This window comes from Ovis canadensis, chromosome X (assembly GCF_042477335.2).
Source record: "Ovis canadensis isolate MfBH-ARS-UI-01 breed Bighorn chromosome X, ARS-UI_OviCan_v2, whole genome shotgun sequence".
NCBI classification, from domain to species: Eukaryota; Metazoa; Chordata; class Mammalia; order Artiodactyla; family Bovidae; genus Ovis; species Ovis canadensis.
In genome coordinates this window covers 133527192-133548312 of record NC_091727.1, presented here as the reverse complement: position 1 = coordinate 133548312, position 21121 = coordinate 133527192, and the positions used below count along the sequence as shown (strand labels likewise).

Here is a 21121-nt window from a genome sequence, read left to right as displayed (position 1 = left end):
TGAAGTGATCATAGGTACTCCAGAAGTTGGAAAGACCAGTGTCTTTCTAAGCACAGATCTCAAGACAGTCCATAATCAAGTCCCTTCTGGCTCTCTGAAAGCACTAGTCTTGTAGAAATCAAAGAACACATGGAAAGTACCCTTGATCTTGCATTAGACCAACAAACCTGATTATCTACACAGTGTTATTTATCTTATTCTGTACCCAGAGGCTGGGCACTGGGCTTCTCACTCTCTTGGTTTGGGATGATCCCACAAGTTCTCTGAGAGAATGTTCTTAGGAATTTAAGTGGGGAATCCATTAATCTTTACCAGCAATATCTGAACCAGGCCTCCAAATCCTTCCAGTTTTTTTCCATTAAGCATTGAGTCACAGTTACAGATATCTTAACATTTTCAAAATTTGACATAGAAATTGAACTTCAATTATGGCCATAATTTCAAGTTCGCAGTCATTAAAGAATAAAAAAAAATCCTGGGCAAAAAGGCATAATCAAATGTCATCTTTTTTATAGCTGAATAGTATTCTACTGTATATAAATATATGTATATAATACATATGTATGTGTGTATGTTGTTGTTCAGTCACTCAGTCATGTCTGACTCTTTGTGACACCATGGACTGCAGCACACCAAGACTCCCTGTCCCTCACCATCTCCTGAAGTTTGCCCAAGTTCATGTCAATTGCATCAGTGCCTGTCACTTAGCCATCTCATCCTCTGATGCCCTCTTTCCCTTCTGCCCTCATCTTTCCTGGCATCAGGGACATTGTATAAAAGGACAAAAAGATGTGTGTATGTGTGTGTGTGTATGAGTATGCCTACATATATATATTATTTATCCATTCATCTGTTGATGGGCACTTAGGTTGATTCCATATTTTGGCTATTGTAAATGATGCTTCAATAAACATAGGGGTGCATTTAACTTTTCAAATTAGTGTTTTGGTAGTCAGAACTTGAGGGTACTATACTAAGTGAAATAAGTCAGATGGAGAAAAGCAAATACCAAAATACAACATGACTTCATTCAAATGTAGAATATAAAAAATAGTGAAAAACCAAACCAAACCAAAGCAAACATATAGATAAATAGAACAGAGTAGGGATTACCGGAGGGTAAGGGTGGTTAGGAGAGGGTGAAATGGGTAAAGGTGATCAACTAAATGCTGACGTATGGAAACAAAACTTTTGCTGTTAGTGTATGCAGAAGTTAAAATATAACCTTTTACACATGAAACTTATATAATGTTATAAACCAAATTTTACCAAAATTTAAATAGAAAGGCATAACCAGAATTCAGTGGGATTGATCAATAGAAGGGCATTACTCTTTCTCCTCATTACTCATAAAAGGCAACTAGACTAGAATGTCCACTGCATGGAGTATGACATGTAAGATCTGGGCATATACAAGGTATCTGAAAAATAAGGAAACATATTAAAAGTGTTTTCACTTCTGTACTGTACTTTTTCACATTAGTGGTTGTTCCCATGACTTACATTTAGTGGCATTTTGCCAGCAAAACATTCGGAGGTTGAAGGAAAACTAACATATTGTTTAATAATAAAGATCTCTAATGTTTCCAGAATTTTCAAACATTCTATGTATTAGTCATGTCCTTGAAAGTTGGGTTGTTTTACTTTCAGTTAAGTTCAATTCAGTCGCTCAGTCATGTCCGATTCTTTGTGACCACATGAACCACAGGATGCCAGGCCTCCCTGTCCATCACCACTCCTGGAGTCCACCCAAACCCATATCCATTGAGTCAGTGATGCCATCCAACCATCTTATCCTCTGTCGTCCCCTTCTCCTCCTGCCCTCAATCTTTCCCAGCATCAGGGTCTTTTCGAATCAGTCAGATCTTGCACCAGGTGGCCCAAGTATTGGAGTTTCAGCTCAATATCAGTCCTTCCAATGAACACCCAGGACTGACCTCCTCTAGGCTGGACGGTTGGATCACCTTGCAGTCCAAGGGACTCTCAAGAGTCTTCTCCATCACCACAGTTCAAAAGCATCAATTCTTTGGTGCTCAGCTTTCTTTATGGTTCAACTCTCACTTCCATACATGACCACTGGAAAAACCATAGCCTTGACTAGGTGGACCTTTGTTGGCAAAGTAATGCCTCTGCCTTTTAATATGTTGTCTAGGTTGGTCGTAACTTTCCTTCCAAGCAGTGAGCATCTTTTAATTTCATGGCTGCAGTCACCATCTGCAGTGATTTTAGAGCCCCCCCCAAAAAAAGTCTGACACTGTTTCCACTGTTTCCCCATCTATTTCCCATGAAGTGATGGGACCAAATGCCATGATCTTCGTTTTCTGAATGTTGAGCTTTAAGCCAACTTTTTCACTCTTCTCTTTCACTTTCATCAAGAGGCTTTTTAGCTCCTCTTCAGTTTCTGCCATAAGGGTGGTGTCATCTGCATATCTGAGGTTATTGATATTTCTCCTGACAATCTTGAATCCAGCTTGTGTTTCTTCCAGTCCAGCGTTTCTCATGATGTACTCTGCATATAAGTTAAATAAGCAGGGTGACAATATACAGCCTTGACGTACTCCTTTTCGTATTTGGAAACAATCTGTTGTTCCATGTCCAGTTCTAACTGTTGCTTCCTGACCTGCATACAGGTTTCTCAAGAGGCAGGTCAGGTGGTCTGGTATTCCCATCTCTTTCAGAATTTTCCACAGTTTATTGTGATCCACACAGTCAAAGGCTTTGGCATAGTCAATAAAGAAGAAATAGATGTTTTTCTGGAACTCTCTTGCTTTTTCGATAATGAGGTGGATGTTGGCAATTTGATCTCTGGTTCCTCTGCCTTTTCTAAAACCAGCTTGAACATCTGGAAGTTCAAGGTTCATGTATTGCTGAAGCCTTGCTTGGAGAATTTTGAGCATTCCTTTACTAGCGTGTGAGATGAGTGCAATTGTGCGGTAGTTTGAGCATTCTTTGGCATTGCCTTTCTTTGGGATTGAAATGAAAACTGACGTTTTCCAGTCCTGTGGCCGCTGCTGAGTTTTCAAAATTTGCTGGCATATTGAGTGCAGAAGTTTCACAGCATCATCTTTTAGGATTTGAAATAGCTCAACTGGAATTCCATCACCTGCACTAGCTTTGTTCGTAGTGATGCTTCCTAAGGCCCACTTGACTTCACATTCCAGGATGTCTCACTCTAGGTGATTGATCACACCATTGTCATTATCTGTTTTAGTTTAGTTGAATTAAACTTGCAACTCACGTAGCTGCTGTCATTTGGTGGTACAGACAGGTTATCCAGCTAATTCTTGCTCTTCACCTCTTTGTAAACATAGATCTCTAAGATAAGCTATAGATAACCATATCTCATTCTCCTTTTCTGATATATATATGTGTATATATATATATATATATATATATATATATATATATATTCTCTATTAAAAATAACTCCATGAGCCTGATGGTTTGATTGCAGAAATCAATCAAAAGAAAGATCACAGGGAAAATACCTGAAGTAAAAAGAACACCTAGCACAATAACACAGATTGTTATAAATCCTAATTAGCTTGTTGTTGTTCAGTTGCTAAGTCGTGTCCAACTCCTTGCAACTCCATGGACTGCGGCATGCCAGGCCTCCCTGTCTCTCACTATCTCCCAGAGATTGCCCTAATTAGCTTAATCAAATCCTACTAACCCCCCAATCTAATTAGAACTCACTTCAAATCAGTTCAGCTTTGAAATCTTGCACCAGGTCTTGGCATGGGCATAAGTCCTGTTTGTCACCTGCCTGAACTGTTGGCTCTGATAGAGGCTGTGGGGCATCAAGGCTTGGCATGAGGCTGGTCACTTTGGGCACTGAAACCTCTTAATCACTCACTAACTATAGTTACTCTCTGCTAAGACCTATGTATTCCTGACTCACAGGCTGTTCTCAGTGCAGTTTAAACTTCTGGTATTCTTCCTGGACAGGGGCAAGGGAAGAATACCTTCACTCTTCTCAAGTTCCATGGGCTTAAAAATAAAAACCTAAAACTTTCAAAAGGCAGTAATATATAGAATGAGTTCCTCTACCAGAACAAAAAGCTCCTTTTAGAGCACTCTTTATGGTCATCCTTCATTCATTCATTCATTCTCTCTTTCTCTCTCTAGCAGTAAAAATTGTGGTAAAATATACATGACATATTTACTATTTTAGTCATTTTCAGTGGTATTAAGTACATTCAAAATGTGGTGCAGTTATTGCCACTGCCCATTTCCAAAACTTTTTTTTATATCCCAAACTATCTCTTTTAATAATTGATGTATTAATATTGATCCCTTTGCTTGGAAACCTCCAATTTCTTCCCAATTAATTTTTTGTCTACAATAAACTGGTGTTTAAAGAGTTATCAATCAGGCCTTCCTTCCCCCTGTTTTTTTCTTTCTAGAACTTTTAAAATATTTTGAACATACCAAATCAAACCATTTTTAAGCATTTGCTCAGAATAGGAATTTCAGATCAGTTCAGTTCAGTCGCTCAGTTGTGTCTGACTCTTTGCGACCCCATGAATTGCAGCACACCAGGCCTCCCTGTCCATCACCAACTCCCGGAGTTCACCCAGACTCATGTCCATCAAGTCAGCGATGCCATCCAGCCATCTCATCCTTGGTCGTCCCCTTCTCCTCCTGCCCCCAATCCCTCCCAGAATCAGAGTCTTTTCCGATGAGTCAACTCTTCACATGAGGTGGCCAGAGTACTGGAGTTTCAGCTTTAGCATCATTCCTTCCAAAGAACACCCAGGTCCGATCTCCTTCAGAATGGACTGGTTGGATCTCCTTGCAGTCCAAGGGACTTTCAAGAGTCTTCTCCAACACCACAGTTCAAAAGCATCAATTCTTCAGAGCTCAGCCTTCTTCATGGTCCAATTCTCACATCCATACATGACCACAGGAAAAACCATAGCCTTGACTAGATGGACCTTAGTCAGCAAAGTAATGTCTCTGCTTTTTAATATGCTGTCTAGGTTGGTCATAACTTTTCTTCCAAGGAGTAAGTGTCTTTTAATTTCATGGCTGCAATCACCATCTGCAGTGATTTTGGAGCCCCCCAAAATAAAGTCTGACACTGTTTCCACTGTTTCCCCATCTATTTGCCATGAAGTGATGGGACCAGATGCCATGATCTTCGTTTTCTGAATGTTGAGCTTTAAGCCAACTTTTTCACTCTCCTCTTTCACTTTCATCAAGAGGCTTTTTAGCTCCTCTTCAGTTTCTGCCATAAGGGTGGTGTCATCTGCATATCTGAGGTTATTGATATTTCTCCCGGCAATCTTGATTCCAGCTTGTGCTTCTTCCAGCCCAGCGTTTCTCATGATGTACTCTGCATATAAGCTAAATAAGCAGGGTGACAATATACAGCCACTGACATAGTCCTTTTCCTATTTGGAACCAGTCTGTTGTTCCATGTCCAGTTCTAACTGTTGCTTCCTGACCTGCATACAGATTTCTCAAGAGGCAGGTTACTCACAGATAAATTATGGCATTCTCCCATGATACAGAAGATGAGGTTTCAGACCAAATCTTAGACAGGAGTTGAGTTTATCCCTATTGAACTCTGCCTTTATTTCAGGAAGTTGTTACTGTACAATTTGTGGTGAATCACTAGGCTAGCATGCTGCAGTCCATTGGTTCACAAAGAGTCAGGCATGACTGACTGAACAGAACTGAACTAAGGCATACAATATGAAGGTTCCTCAAAAACCTTAAAATAGAACTATCGTATGATTCAGTAATTTCATTCTTGAGTATCCCCAAAATGCATGTACCACGATGTTCATAAAAGCATTATTTATAATAGCAAAGATATGAAAGCAACACAAGTGACCATCAACAGATGAATTGATAAAAAAGATACACACACACGGTGGACTATCACTCAGCCATAAAAAGAATGAAGTTTTGTCATTTACAGCAACATAGATGGACTTGGAGCGCATTATGCTTGGTAAAATACATCAGAGAAGGATAAACATTGTAATCATCATTGATATGTGCAATCTAAAAAATAAAACCAACTAGTGACTATAACAAGAAAGAAACCCACTCACAGATATAGAATACAAACTATTGGTTACCAGTGGGAAAAGGGATTGGGGTAAGGGCAAGATGGGGGTAGGGGATAGAGGCACAAACTACTAGGCATATAATAAGTTACAAGGATATATTGTACAGCACAAGGAATACAGCCAATATTTTATAATAACTTTAATAGAGTATAATCTATAAAAATCTTAAATCACTATGGTGTGTACCTAAAACTAATATAATGTTGTAAATCAACTATGCTTCAATTAAAACAAAGATGATATATGAATGGCAAATAAGCATATAAAATAGCATCATTAGTCATTAAGAAAATGCAAATTATTGCTACACTGAGATGTTACTTCACATGCAGTTCAGTTCAGTTCAGTCGCTCAGTTGTGTCTGACTCTTTGCCACCCCATGGACTGCAGCACACCAGGCCTCCCTGTCCATCACCAACTCCCGGAGTCCAGCCAAACTCATGTCCATTGTGTCAGTGATGCCATCCAACCATCGCATCCTCTGTCGTCCCCTTCTCCTCCTGCCCTCAATCTTTCCCAGCATCAGGATCTTTTCAAATGAGTCAGCTCTTCACATCAGGTGGCCAAAGTATTGGAGTTTCAGCTTCAACATCAATCCTTCCAATGAACATCCAGGACTGATCTCCTTTAGGATGGATCTGTTGGATATCCTTGAAGTCCAAGGGACTCTCAAGAATCTTCTCCAAGACCACAGTTCAAAAGCATCAATTCTTCAGCACTCAGCTTTCTTTATAGTCCAACTCTCACATCCATACATGACTACTAGAAAAACCATAGCCTTGACTAGATGGACCTTTGTGGACAAAGTAATGTCTCTGCTTTTTAATATGCTGTCTAGGTTGTTCACAACTTTCCTTCCAAGGAGTAAGCATCTTTTAATTTCATGGCTGCAATCGCCATCTGCAGTGATTTTGGAGCCCCCCAAAATAAAGTCTGACACTGTTTCCACTGTTTCCCCATCTATTTGCCATGAAGAGATGGGACTGGACACCATGAAGTAGAATGACTAAATATATTGACAATACCATTTGTTGACAAGGATGCGTGACAACTGAAATGCTGGAGAGAATACAAATTAGTACAGCACTATAGAAAATTGTTTGGTTGTTTCTTTCAAACTTGCACTTACTGTATGGACAAGCAATTATATCCAAGGGCAATAAAAACATATGCCATCACAAGTAAGGGTCATAGCAGCTCTTTTTCACAGTAGCCCCAAACTAGGAAAAATTCACATGTTCAGGAATAGGGAATGCATAAACAATTTGTCATATACCAATGCAATAAAAACAAAATGATTGGAACTAAGGTGAAAGTGAAGTCTCTCAGTTGTGTCTGACTCTTTGGACTGTAACCTACCAGGCTCCTCTGTCCAGGGATTCTCCAGGAAAGAGTACTGGAGTCGGTTGCCATTTCCTTCTCCTACCAATACATATAAAGGCATGGATAATCTCAAAAGAATTCTGTTAAGTGAATCACATGTACAAATTATTGTATACTATAATCTCATTTCTACAAAACTCTAAAAAAAGGCAAAACTATAATGCTATAGAGCAGGTCATTGTTTGCCTAGGACTAGTTAGGGAGGGGGTGCTGATTGTAAATTAGAACAAGGAAATTTTGGGGGGTAATGAAAATATCCCATGTATCAACTGTTGTGATGCCTACACAATTGACCACTACCAAAACTCATTAAATTGTACACTTAAAATTTGTTAATTTTATGTAAATTTTTTCTCAAAGGAGCTGGGATAAAATTTGCAGCAAATATGGAAGATGAAGGGTTGTACAGATAGACTGGTAGCTAAAAAAATTAACATCCAAGTAAAATAAATTTTAAAAAATTGCCAAAGTACATGAATAGATAGCTCAAGAAAAATTAACAATAGTCTATAAACAGAAACCCTAACTCAAAAGTAGTACAAATAGTAGTAACTTAAATACTATTTTCCAAAATAGAATATGCACATATATGTATATTCTAGATCTTGGAGGATAATGCAAGATAGACACTTACATATACTGTTAGCGTGGTTGTAAATATATAGAATATTTCTGGAAAGCAGTTTAAAAGTGTTATCAAGAGCCTCAAAAATATGTATTGTCTTTGATATAATAATCTATGCATCTAGGATCTTATTTCAAGGAAATAATCATAAATAATAACTTTTTAATTATTAATAATAATATTCATTATGCTGGTGAAAAATTAGACATGGCCTAAATGTTCAAGAAGAGTAGTATAAATTAAATACATTGTGGTATATCTAAGTGGCAAAAAAAAAGTCACAACACAATTCAATTTGCTTGAAAAGAATAACTATGTGGGGACACTTCATAATAAAATATTAAATAAAATAGGGATAAAACAAACATCCAGTTAGATCTGAAGTTCATAATCTCTCTGAAAGTGAAAGAAAAATGAAAGTGCTATTTGCTCAGTCCTATCTGTCTCTTTGTGACCCCATGGTCTTGGTGGCTTCTTCAGAAACTTTTCCCAAGATGGATCACAAGTAAGGTGACAAACTCTTCTGTTTGCTGAGTTGGGATGAGTTGACCACCATATTGTGAGAGACTGAAGCTAGGAAGAATGTAGAATCACCATGAATTCCCTCATAGTTCAGTTGGACCACACCACCACAACCATGTTTTTCTTTTAGCCTTTCCTCCTTCTTCTCTGTGCCCTTGAAAGTATTCGTTGCTCAGTCGGGTCTGATTCTTTGTGATCCTATGGACTATAGCCTACCAGGCTCCTCTGGCCATGGAACTCTCCAGCAAGGATACTGGAGTGGATAGCCATTTCTTTCTCCAGGGGATCTTCCTGACCCACGGATTAAACTCAGGTCTCCTGCATTGCAGGCAGATTCTTTACCATGTAGGCATTGGCTATCAAAAGAGAAAGTGCATGGTCATAGCAGTAGAGTTAGCCCAGATTAACTTTGTGCAGTTAATCCTTTCTGTAATTCATCTATAGCAGATGGTACATCCCAAATTCTATGTTAAGCTTTTGCTTCTAGGTTCTCTCAGTGTGTATCCAGGCACTTTCAACTACTTTAGATATTAGTCTGAACAAACCTAAGGTGAGACCACAGAAGAAAAAAAGTGTCCCAGAATATATGTCAAAATCAAATGTTAGTGATTTAGGAGTCTCTCTCTTTTCTCCCCACCCCCTTTAATTATATTATCCTTCTCCCTCTTACCTTGCAGCATGAAAATCTAAGATATTTTCTAAATTTATTTTTTTGAATTTCCATAAAAAAGTTGTACAAATGGGTCTCATGAGGATTAGCAGAATTTATTCTAAAGCAATTAAAAGGACTGTCAAACCCTCTCCATTTAAGGGTTATCCTAGGGATATTTCTCTGTTTTACTCTCTGAGTAGCCTTTTGTGTTAGAGCCTCAAAGTTTTGGCTCCATAATGTTTTGCTCTGCCCTGTCCAGCTCCCTTTAGGTATCTATGTGGTGAAATCTATCTGGCTGCTGGCTCTTCTCTCTCAGTATTGTCAAAAGTCCCCCGAGTCTCCAGCTGTCCTTAGGGTGAGTGAGTCAAGGTGATTGCTCTGGGCCTCTGGTTAGGGAAAATGGGAGACACATCACTACTGGCAGCTGTACATTTATTCAGCTGGTGGATGCAAGGGAGGTGGCCTTTGACAGAGTATGCCAAAAAACACATGAGATTCGCTGAACATTACTTCTTAGCCATCCTCCTCCTGCCAGCACCACACATAAACATAGCTTAGGAATATCCTTCTCCAGTTCTATTTCTCTCTATATAACTGAGGCTACCCAGAGATTATCATACTGGGTGAAATACGTGAGATGGAGAAAGTAAAATATCATATTGCTCATTTGAGGAATCTTAAAAAATGATACAAATGAACTTATTTATAAAACAGAAAGACTCACAGATCTAGAGAACCAATTTATCATTATGGGGGGAAGGGGAGAGGAATAGGTGGGAGTTTGGGATTGACATGTACACATTACTGTATTTAAAATGGATAATCAAAAAGACCTACTGTATGAACAGAAAACTCTGCTCATTATTATGTAAAAACCTAAATGGAAAAGAATTTGAAAAAGGATAGCTATGTATATATGTCTAAGTGAATCACTTTGCTGTACACCTGACACTGTCAAAACATCATTAATCAATTATACTCCAACATAAAATAAAAAGTTAAAAAAGAAAGAATGAAAGCAAATGTGTTTAGTTATCTTTTTTAAAAGTCTTTTTTTTAACTATAAGATACTTTTAAAAGTTTTTGCCGTGATTATATTTAAACTTTTATCTTCCTCGTGTGAATTTATTTTAGGGGTTGAAAAATCACCATAGGGCTTGCTTTTTTTTTTTTTTTTTAATGAAAATGAAACTAAAGTCATTAGTATTACAAGACAGAGGCTTCCCAGGTGACTCAGTGATTTAAAATCCACCTTCCAATATAGGAGATGTGGGTTTGATCCCTGGGTTGGGGAGATCCCCTGGAGAAGAGAAAGGCTACCCACTCCAGTATTCTGGCCTAGAGAATTCCATGGATTCTATAGTCCATGGGGTCACAAAGAGTTGGACACAACTGAGCGACTTTCACTATAAAACAGATCTCAATTACGAGGCAGCCCTGCAACCTGGACCTCAAGAGCGACTCATTATTTTGTTCATTTCCTCAACAAACATTTATTGATCACATAGCTCTAGAAAGTGGTTAAAGAAGGGGTCCATTATGCAAACTACAGAAATCACTGATAGATTTTCAGTGTCTCTTAGTAATAGAAACAGGATAAATTTGTCTGATAAGTGTTGGCACTAGAGTTTGACTTAGTTTCCCTTTGCAATTATTAATGGTATATTTTCGAGCGGCCAATAGCTTTGAAAGGATCTCACCCCATACTGTGCTCCAATAACACTTGCATCAGGGTTTTCTTGAATTCTCTGTCTTCTTACCTTTGGTATTTGGAATTCTAGAAGGATAAACTACAAAAGAAATATTCCCAATTCTAGTGAGGCACAGTGTATTACATCAGAAAAGGTATTAGTCACTGTGATTTAAAGTGATTTAAAGCATAATTAAAGGTACTTGTAGGAAAAATGTCAAATGTAAATAATAAAATATCAAACAAACTCAGCAGACATGGTCTATGTCTCATACAACCCCTATGTTTGACATACCACTTAACCTTGAACACAGTAGGTGAGTCCTACTTTGAAAAATAATTTGTTTCAAGACATACCCACAGTGTGAGACAATGATATATATTTACTAATCTATAAGCATGTTCACAGAAGCTGGTCAAAAGCACTTACAACTTTTCTGCTGTTATGAATGATTATAAAGTACATCTTCTACAAAAAAAAAGTGAAAAAATTTTCCTACAACTGGAAACATCTTGAACTCTTCAAGGCTGACATAACTTCAGAGCAATAGAAACCACATTTTTGACTGCATCTTAGGTCCTACCACAGAATGGAAAAAGAGATGGGGTTTTGTGGGGGGAGTGAAGGAGTGTGGTCAGCAGAGGGGAAACTATTATAGTCTGGCACTTTAAACTTCTTCAATATAGATTATGGGTGGGATGAGGGGGTGGGTACATGCTTTCTCATGGATAAGTGTAGTCTGGAAAATGTGCCCTCAATTTTGTCTGAGGAGAGAGATACTTAATATTTTTAAAAAATCAACCACAATAGTATGTACCTAGTGCCTACTATATGGGAGAAAAAAGGGAAGCAGAAGAAATATACTATCTTTGATATGTATAAACCTAGTTGAGGTGACAAAATATACACAGATTGTGCTAAACCATGTTTCACTGTATTAATACCATTAGTATTTAGCATAAGGGCAAAGATGTGGCTTCAGAGTAATTGGGAAGACATTCTCTGGCTCAGCCTTACATAGACTGCTTCAAGCAACATTCAATAAAAATATCAAAGTAAGTCTTAAGTATCCTTTGTTGTGCAATTTTTCTAGAAGTAACTTTCCACTAATGTTAACTAATGTTACATAGGCCCATCAAAAAAGATGGTGGGATTTTCAGTCTTCAGCTCTATTATCAAAGAAATCCTTTGCCCAGAGTAGGTACTTAATGGAATTTTGTTCAATAAATGCATTTGTGGTAATTGTCTTGTCTAAAGTAATCAGTCATACAGCTGGTTTAATCACTCACTGTAATGGCATCTGCTACTTCTAGGGTATTTTGAGGTTTTCCCCTATTAAGTCTGCATAACACTAACAAGGCAGTAAGGTTATGGAGGTGCTGCACATATGTATTCTATCACATAACTATGTCTCAGTGCCCTACGAGAACATGAGTTCCTCAAAGGACGAGACTGGGCTAAGCTTTCTGAGCACCTGCAATGGGGCTTCTGGAATCTGCATCTAGAACATGAACACACTATCCTGCTGACCTACTGGAACTTGGCATATATATTCAGAGGCTTAATTAATAATGCTAAACTGATTCCTCATCAACTTTTGTATCTTCAATTCTAATTTTGCACCAATGGGTGATCTGGTTAATGTCTGTAAGATTCAGGGGATGTTTTAATGAATTGTACCTATTAGCAGGTTATATTGAACCCCTCTTTTCCCCACCACACATTCAGCAATGTACACTTCTGTGGTCTCACAAAAGTGTACCATTTACCACTGAGAAGAGCAAGCTCAGGTCTCTCCCAAGTATACGTAACACTAGTATTTTACTTCTCTAAATGCAGTGTTAACATAGAGCTGATTGCACATTCAAGTACCATGACAGACAGCAAAGGGACCAGTCAACATTTCACACACCCACTTACTCTCTAGCCTCCCTCTAGACTTTCAGTGATTCCTGCCTGATTGGAAAAAGAAATTTAAATATTCCTACTAGTTGATCCTATTAAAGAAAGACAGATCTCAGAAAGCAAGTGTTACTGAGCTATTGTATGGGAGGAATCATGTTCTCAGACACATGATTATTATCCCAAGTTGAAATGTCTGAATCATGTTCTCAGACACTTGATTATCATCCAAAGTTTAAATGTTGCTCTCTCTCTCTCTCTCTTTTTGATTAGCCTGGATGACAGTGAGCTGAGTAAATAGAATATGGGGCTCTTGTACAGCCTTTGCTTGGCAAGGTAACCTGCAGATCCTGTGGACCTTTCTTGCATCTTCTCCTTCCTCTCTAGAGACTCCAGCCCTCCAGCATAATAAATACACTCAAGTCTTTCCCATCCTCAAGAAACACTTCCTTGATTTAAGAATCGTTCTAGTTACTGGCTTTTCCAGTATTCTACAGAAAAATTACTTGAAAGATTAGCTTATATTCACTGTTTCTTTTCCCTTCCTTACCAGTCACTGCTTTCACTAAGGTCACCAATGACCTCCATATTTACAAACCCAGTGAATAATTTTCTGCCACAGTATTACTTGATTACTTGATATCTCTTAGGTAATTGACATTTTCTCTTAAAATTGAATTTTCTCTTGGCTTTCATTATATTTCCTTTCCCCTTGCCAGTTGGAAGCTCCTTTTCAATGTTCTTCATGGTATTCCCATTTTTCTTTGTGGGCTTCCTCCACAATCATTTAGATACTGGTATTATCCCTGATGCTGTTTTTACTGTATAAAGTTCTTCTGAATGATTTATTCCAAATTATTGCCTATATTTCCAGTTAATTCTGATGACTTCAAGTCTGTATCTCAGAACTCTTGTGTTCCAAACTTATGTTGCAACTTGCTGAAGGACTATTTCCACCTGAATGTCTCACATGCATATAATATTCAGCATGTACAAAACCAAATACATTTTATTTCCCTGAAAATTTCCTCCTTGTCATATGGTGCTAACGTGTGTATTTTCCTAAGTCAGAAATCTAAGTCAACCCACGTTTCTCCCTTTACCTTGCTGCTAACATTCATTCACTAATTCACAAAATCATGCTGTTTCTGTCTTGTTAATAACATTAGCATCTGTTTCCTTCAACTTCATTTGGACTTTACCACATAAACTCAGGTATTCATCATTTCTTGACTGGTTAACAATACTTTCCTAATTGATTTCTTTCCAAATCACACCAGTCCACTGGAATAATGCCATTCACAGTTTCCCACTATTTTCAGGATCAAGTTTAAACTCTTTAACTAAATACACGAAGTTCTTTATGACTTCTTTCCACTCCACTGGCTTTATCACTTTTGTATATGTGCACTATTCTCCAGCCATATCAAAATATGTTTAATTTCTCCAAATAAATCACATTTGTGCAATATGAATAACACCAGAGTAATTTGAATGCACTAGAGTAGGACTTATCAAACTTTTTCTGTAAAGGGCCAAATAGCAAATAATTCATGTTTTGCTAGTCAGAGAGTTACTGTTGCAACAACTTTGCCAATGTAGTGTATAAAAACAGCCATAAATAATCTCTAAACTTAATGAATGGGCATGACTGTGTGCTAATAAAAGTTTGTTTACAAAAATAAGGGCTTGTCAGGTTTGGTTCTTCTTGGGTCATAGTTTGCTGACTCTTGAACTAGAGTACCATGGTATATAAAGAAATCCTGTCTTCAATCCTTTTATAGAGCCAAAAACTAATTTTGATTTTTGTGCCAATTGGGATTTTAAAATGTTAGGTTTACTTTAAACAAGGTACACCTGTACTTAAGACACATTAACCTCAGAGAGATCTAGGACAAAAAAGTAATTAATTTCCATCCACAAACTATATTCCTGGCCATAAAACAAACTTAAGCTTTCCTAAGTATTCTATAAGTCTATGCTTTCACTTGGAAAATAAACCATCTTCTAAGAATTATTTGCTTCATTGGATTTGACATAGTAACTTATCCTTGTGGTTCATTTTACTTTTTCCTGACGTTAAAGTTTCTTGTAAATCACTTCTTTTTTCTAGATGTTTGTGTCTCCAGAGTGGTGGGAAATTCAGAATCTGAAAAATATTGGGCATGGCAGGGAGAGAGTGATATCACCAAATGCTTCTACGATCAATTATGTCATTGGACAAGCAGACTAAGTGTCCTTACTCCGAAGGAAAAAGTGAAGTTAGAAATACTTGGAATATCTTCATTTCCAGGTAAAGTTTTAAAAATCTGATTTTGAAGTATAATCTAGGGACTGATTAAGGAAGGCTATGATAATTTCCTCCTTAGTAAAAGAGAGGAAACAAGGGGCAACGCAAGGGTTTAACCCAATATATAAGCAGAGTGGGTAGCTATCTTCTGTGGTCTAGTGTTTGTGAGCCTCCCCACATCTCCGTTATCACACTCTCAAGTTATCAAGCCTTAGTAGACATGAATTTTCTTCTTTAAGTGTTCTCCTTTCCAGAGAAATAGTTGTTAAGTTTTAGTACGGTAATTATGCTAGGCAACATTCCATTTGAATTAAGATAATGCCCTTTAAGAATAAATCAAGTTGGAATAAATTGCTATCAAAAAGAGTAACACATCATGAGGGAATTATTACCCACTATGACCATAGTGTTGAGATTATCATCTTTGGCCCTGTGGATTAGTGCAAGAGAGGATAATGCAGTCACAAAGGGAAGGAGCCTGGAGCCTTGACAACAAAGATCTACTACAGCAACCATGGATTACCTACATGTAGATGAACATGCAAGGGGGAAAATAAACAAGCCACTTCAATCTTCGTTAAGACAATGAGTATTCGCTTGTTTTGTTGTTGCGTTATAGCAGCCCAATTTCCTATATCACAACTCATTTTAATTATCATCATTATCACACCATTAATATTGTCATTTACCAACACACAGAGGATCCAGCTTATGTTTCAGTCTACCAAAACTGCCTACAGAAAAGTTAGGAACTTGGTTATTAGATACTTTTAAGACTTTATTAAATAGATAGAAGTCCTGGCAATCACATGTATATATCCAGGAAATGTAGAGAGTTGTGTATGAAATGAGCCAAGACTCTTCTTTCTGAATCTCAGTTTCCTCATGTATAAGAGACAGAGTTGAAACACATAATTTCTAAGGCTTCTTCCATTTATAAAGGTTATGATTCTAACAGTCTATAGACTGTACTTCATTTTTCCTTATTAGTGATTTGATAACTTCAGTCAAGGAAAGAAAGTGAGCTCTTGAACATGATGAGGGGAAAGCTACATTTAACCCTGAATTATGGCTTCAAGAAGTTGACTGTTAATTTTTTTTAATGCTGTGGTAGCAATATCTAACATGTGCACCCTCAAAAATGATCCATTATATTCAGAGAAATCTATTTCTATTTTAACATAAGAGAATGTTGATTCAAAGTCACAAAGATGCTAAAGATGACTATCCTCTCTCTAATTCCTATACATTCTTCTCCTTTTTCCTCTTTCATAGGTAATATCTGAAGCGCACTTTAGGCTCAATAGTTCCCAAATTCATGCCTTGTCTTCTTCTTCTTCTCTACTATTCATAGTTTTCCCCTTTTATGTCAAATATCTTTCTTGCCAATGCAAAGTATGTACAATGGAAGAAGAGAAAATGCTCTCTGCCTTTAACAGTGGGAGGCAGAATTGCTAGACTCATGAAATTCCTTTAAGTTCTTAATCTGTGATTAATCTATCATCACTACACTTAAAAAGAATAGAGCATTGACTCTCATTCCAGCATGTCTATCAAATCTAGAATTCTTTAAACAGAGAGTGGTTATAAAATGTTGCTAATGTAGCTGTGCAAAAATATTGCTAGCCCCAAAAGAGTAAGTTTCAACAGATATGAAGCCATTAGGAAGACATACTTAAATGAGAATACACTTGTGATTCCCATTGAAAGAATATATTTGTAAGTCAGGATAAAATAGATTATGTCTCAAAAGGAAACAATAATCCAAATATCATTTACTTAAAATAGTAAAACTATTTTTATTTAGGTTTCACATACAATATAAGTTGATGGGGTGGAGGCTCTTTCCAAGGTAATCATTAAAAACGCAGGCCGAAAGAGGATCTATCTTGAAAAGGTGCTTCAACAATCACCAGAGAAAGATAATTGAGAGGCTGAAGCTAAGCACTGTCAATTAAATGCTTCCACCAAGAAATGTCATGCGTCACTTCTGCTCACATTTCAATGACCAAAGTAAGTCATGTTGGCCACACCTAATTTCAGCTGGGCAGGAAAGTGCATTCCTACCATATGGCTAGAAGGACTGGAATATTTCTGACAGTCTTACTGCCTGCCAGAGTGTAAGACTGTATATCATGTGACCAAAATTTCAGATTTAGTTAACTGCTAGATATGTGAGCTTTTAACTCAATGGACTTCATAATCTTCCACACTGGTTTGTTGTCAGGATCAAAGAAGTAATGGAAAATGGACTTCATAATCTTCCACACTGGTTTGTTGTCAGGATCAAAGAAGTAATGGAAAATGAAAAGTATAAACCATTAATCAAATGCAGTTTTTTAAAAATGAAGTCTTTGAAATAAATGCAGGGGTATGAGGCTAAGATTTGACCATTTTCATGAGTTCCATTCTAGATGTTTAGTTTTCTTCACTTTATTTCCTAAGCACTTTCAAATTCTTAAAAGCCTATTAGGCCAGAGGAATTCAGACCATAAACTTAGAAATAAGGGAACAAATGAGTCTCTCACTTGCCCTTTAGTTTGACTTGAGGCAAATGTTTTTTAGTTTAACAACTTGCTAAGTTGTAAGTTCAGGGTGACCTTCAATTTTTCAAAAATTCTGTTTGGAGAAATGCTGAAAACTGGAATATAAGTTGCTAAGATTGATTTTTCAACTCTTGGATCTTACCTTGGGTGGACTTGAAAAATAAAGACAATATAGTTAAGACCTTGAAGGAGGTTTAGTTTAGTTCCAAAGTAAACAATGCATGGAGAGTTAATGATTTCTACCAAAACACTGTACCTTTTGAATATGCCTCATCTTGAGATGGATGAAGTGAGATCCAAGAAGCCTCTCTGGGCTTGATAGAAAGAGCACTGGTGGGAAAAGTGACAAGTTGTTCCCGGTTCCCTCTGTGTGCACACAGAATGGATCAGGGACATACTGGCCCTTGCTAGGATGGAGGCTAAACAACTTATCTCCCAGGGTATGTTTCTAATGACTGTATTCTAGGACAAACTTCCCAGGACCATCTCTGTTTCAAACCCCTGAGATTGTTCTGGGAACTTCTGAAACTTCTCTGGGGCCCCCTTTGCTTGGGAGAAAACACAGGCAAAGAGAGTCGAGTAAGTTGAGTAAGCAAAAATGGACACAAACTTGAGCAAACTCTCAGAGATAGAGGAGGACAGGGAAGCCTGGCATACTGCAGTTCATGGGGTCACAAAGAGCTGGACATGACAGACACTGAACAAGCAAACTGTCACAGCAGTTTCAGCAAGGATAAGTCAAAGGATAAAGATAGTAATTTCTTGCACATGAGAATCTGATTTCTGTATCAATGAATGGTTTTAATTCCAATAAAAATAGCATATTTCTAGATTTTTGGGGGGTTAAGGAAAGGAAGAGCTCAGATTAAGGGAAGTGGCACATTCATCAGGAGGGAGTTCTCCACAGTCTCCTGGCCCTCCTGGTCTGGCCTTTGCTTGTGGTCTCCCGCCTCTAGGAAGAACTAAGGATATTACTTCCACTCAGGTTTTCACTAGGTGACCAGGTAAGGGACACAGGAGCATCAAGTGACCCCCAACACTCTTCTTCCCTTCAATCTGTGAAAAAAGTGAAGATGACTGGGTATATCCTACAGTGTTGCCCAATACAGCTCCATGTCACTCATCAGTCAGAAGATGTGTGACAGAGACCTGGCTAGAGACATGAACAGCTTTCTTTTTGTCCCCTGGTGTCAGTGATGCTGGCATTTGGGTCTGTGTCCTGGAAGGAGCTCAGTTCAGTTCAGTTCAGTCACTCAGTCATGTATGACTCTGCAACCCCATGAATCGCAGCATGCCAGGCCTCCCTGTCCATCACCAACTCCCGGAGTTCACTCAAACTCATGTCCATCAAGTCGGTGTGCCATCCAGCCACCTCATCGTCTGTTGTCCCCTTTTCCTCTTGCCCCCAATCCCTCCCAGCATCAGGGTCTTTTCCAATGAGTCAACTCTTTGCATGAGGTGGCCAAAGTACTGGAGCTTCAGCTTTAGCATGATTCCTTCCAAAGAAATCCCAGGGTTGATCTCCTTCAGAATGGACTGGTTGGATCTCCTTGCAGTCCAAGGGACTCTCAAGAGTCTTCTCCAACACCACAGTTCAAAAGCATCAATTCTTCAGTGCTCAGCTTTCTTCACAGTCCAACTCTCACATCCATACATGACTACTGGAAAAACCATAGCCTTGACTAGATGGACCTTTGTTGGCAAAGTAATATCTCTGCTTTTCAATATGCTATCTAGATTGGTCATAACTTTCCTTTCAAGGAGTAAGTGTCTTTTAATTTCATGGCTGAAGTCACCATCTGTAGTGATTTTGGAGCTCAAAAAAATAAAGTCTGACACTGTTTCCACTGTTTCCCCATCTATTTGCCGTGAAGTGATGGGACCAGATGCCATGATCTTAGTTTTCTGAATGTTCAGCTTTAAGCCAACTTTTTCATTCTCCTCTTTCACTTTCATCAAGAGGCTTTTAGTTCCTCTTCACTTTCTGCCATAATGGTGGTGTCATCTGCATATCTGAGATTATTGATATTTCTCCCAGTAATCTTGATTCCAGCATGTGCTTCTTCCAGCCCAGAGTTTCTCATGATGTACTCTGCATATGAAGGAGCTCAGATCTACCCATATCAGTGGATGCTTCTCATGGGTTTCAGGTAAAACTTTCACCTAATAAATAGTGTGTTAGCACTGGAGCCTGGATAAGCTCCTTGGGGACTAGGAACCATTAGATGAAATATCCTTCCTTCTCCCTGCCCTTGGCTGAGTCACTCTCCATTAGGACAATGGCGCTGGGCTTGTCATCTGCAGGTTCGTAGGTGATGTAGCTGCCTTTGTTCTTCTACAGGTAAGAGAAGATCAAAATCATGACTGAGAGCAGAGTGAGGAAGACCACTGTGATAACAACTGCAATGAGCGGTGTCCTGGCTTCAGTTACCAGGGACAGGTCCTCAATGGCCTTTAGAATTGTGGTAGCCAACAGTTCTTGTGCTGGAGGAGGCATGGTTGGGAGACTAGTCATTGCAGCAGCAGGACGGGCACCAGTAGGGAGGTGCAAATCTTTATTTTTTTAAATTGTAATTGGAGGCTAATTACTTCACAATATTGTGGTGGTTTTTACCATACATTCACATGAATCAGCCATGGGTGTACATGTGTTCCCCATCCTGAACCCCCCTCTCACTTCCCTCCCCATCCCATCTCTCAGGGTCATCCCAGGGCACCAGCCTTGAACACCCTGCCTCTGCATCGAACCTGGACTGGCGATCTGTTTCACAAATGATAATATACAGGTTTCAATGCTATTCTCTCAAATCATCCCATCCTCACCTTCTCCCACAGATCTGAAAGTCTGTTCTTTACATCTGTGTCTCTTTTGCTGTCTTGTATATAGGGTCATCATTACCATCTTTCTAAATTCCATATATATGCATTAATATACTCTGTTGGTGTTTTTCTTTCTGACTTACTTTGCTCCGTATAATAGGCTACAGTTTAATCCACCTCATTAGAACTGATCCAAATGCATTCTCTTTAATAGCTGAGTAATATTCCATTGTGTATATGTACCACAGCTTTTTTATCCATTCATCTGCTGATGGACATCTAGGTTGCTTCCATGTCCTAGCTATTGTAAATGGTGCTGTGATGAACATTGGGGTACATGTGTCTTTTTCAATTCTGGTTTTCTCAGTGTGTATGCCCAGCAGTGGTACTGCTGGGTTGTATGGCAGTTCTATTTCCAGTTTTGTAAGGACTCTCCATGCTGTTCTCCATAGTGGCTGTACTAGTTTGCATTCCCACCAACAGTGTAAGAGAGTTCCATTTTCTCCGCACCCTCTCCACCATTTATTGTTTGTAGACTTTTGGATAGCAGCCATTCTGACCAGTGTGAGATGGTACTCATTGTGGCTTGATTTGCATTTCTGTGATA

General features: G+C 38.4%; 1 protein-coding gene and 1 pseudogene across 1 annotated transcript in view; both read right to left on the bottom strand.

Moving 5' to 3' along the window:
• Nucleotides 1-21121, bottom strand: part of IL1RAPL2 (interleukin 1 receptor accessory protein like 2) — a 1194055-nt gene that overhangs the window by 164714 nt on the left and 1008220 nt on the right. The window lies entirely within an intron of this gene.
• Nucleotides 19916-20209, bottom strand: LOC138930054 (small cell adhesion glycoprotein-like; annotated as a pseudogene).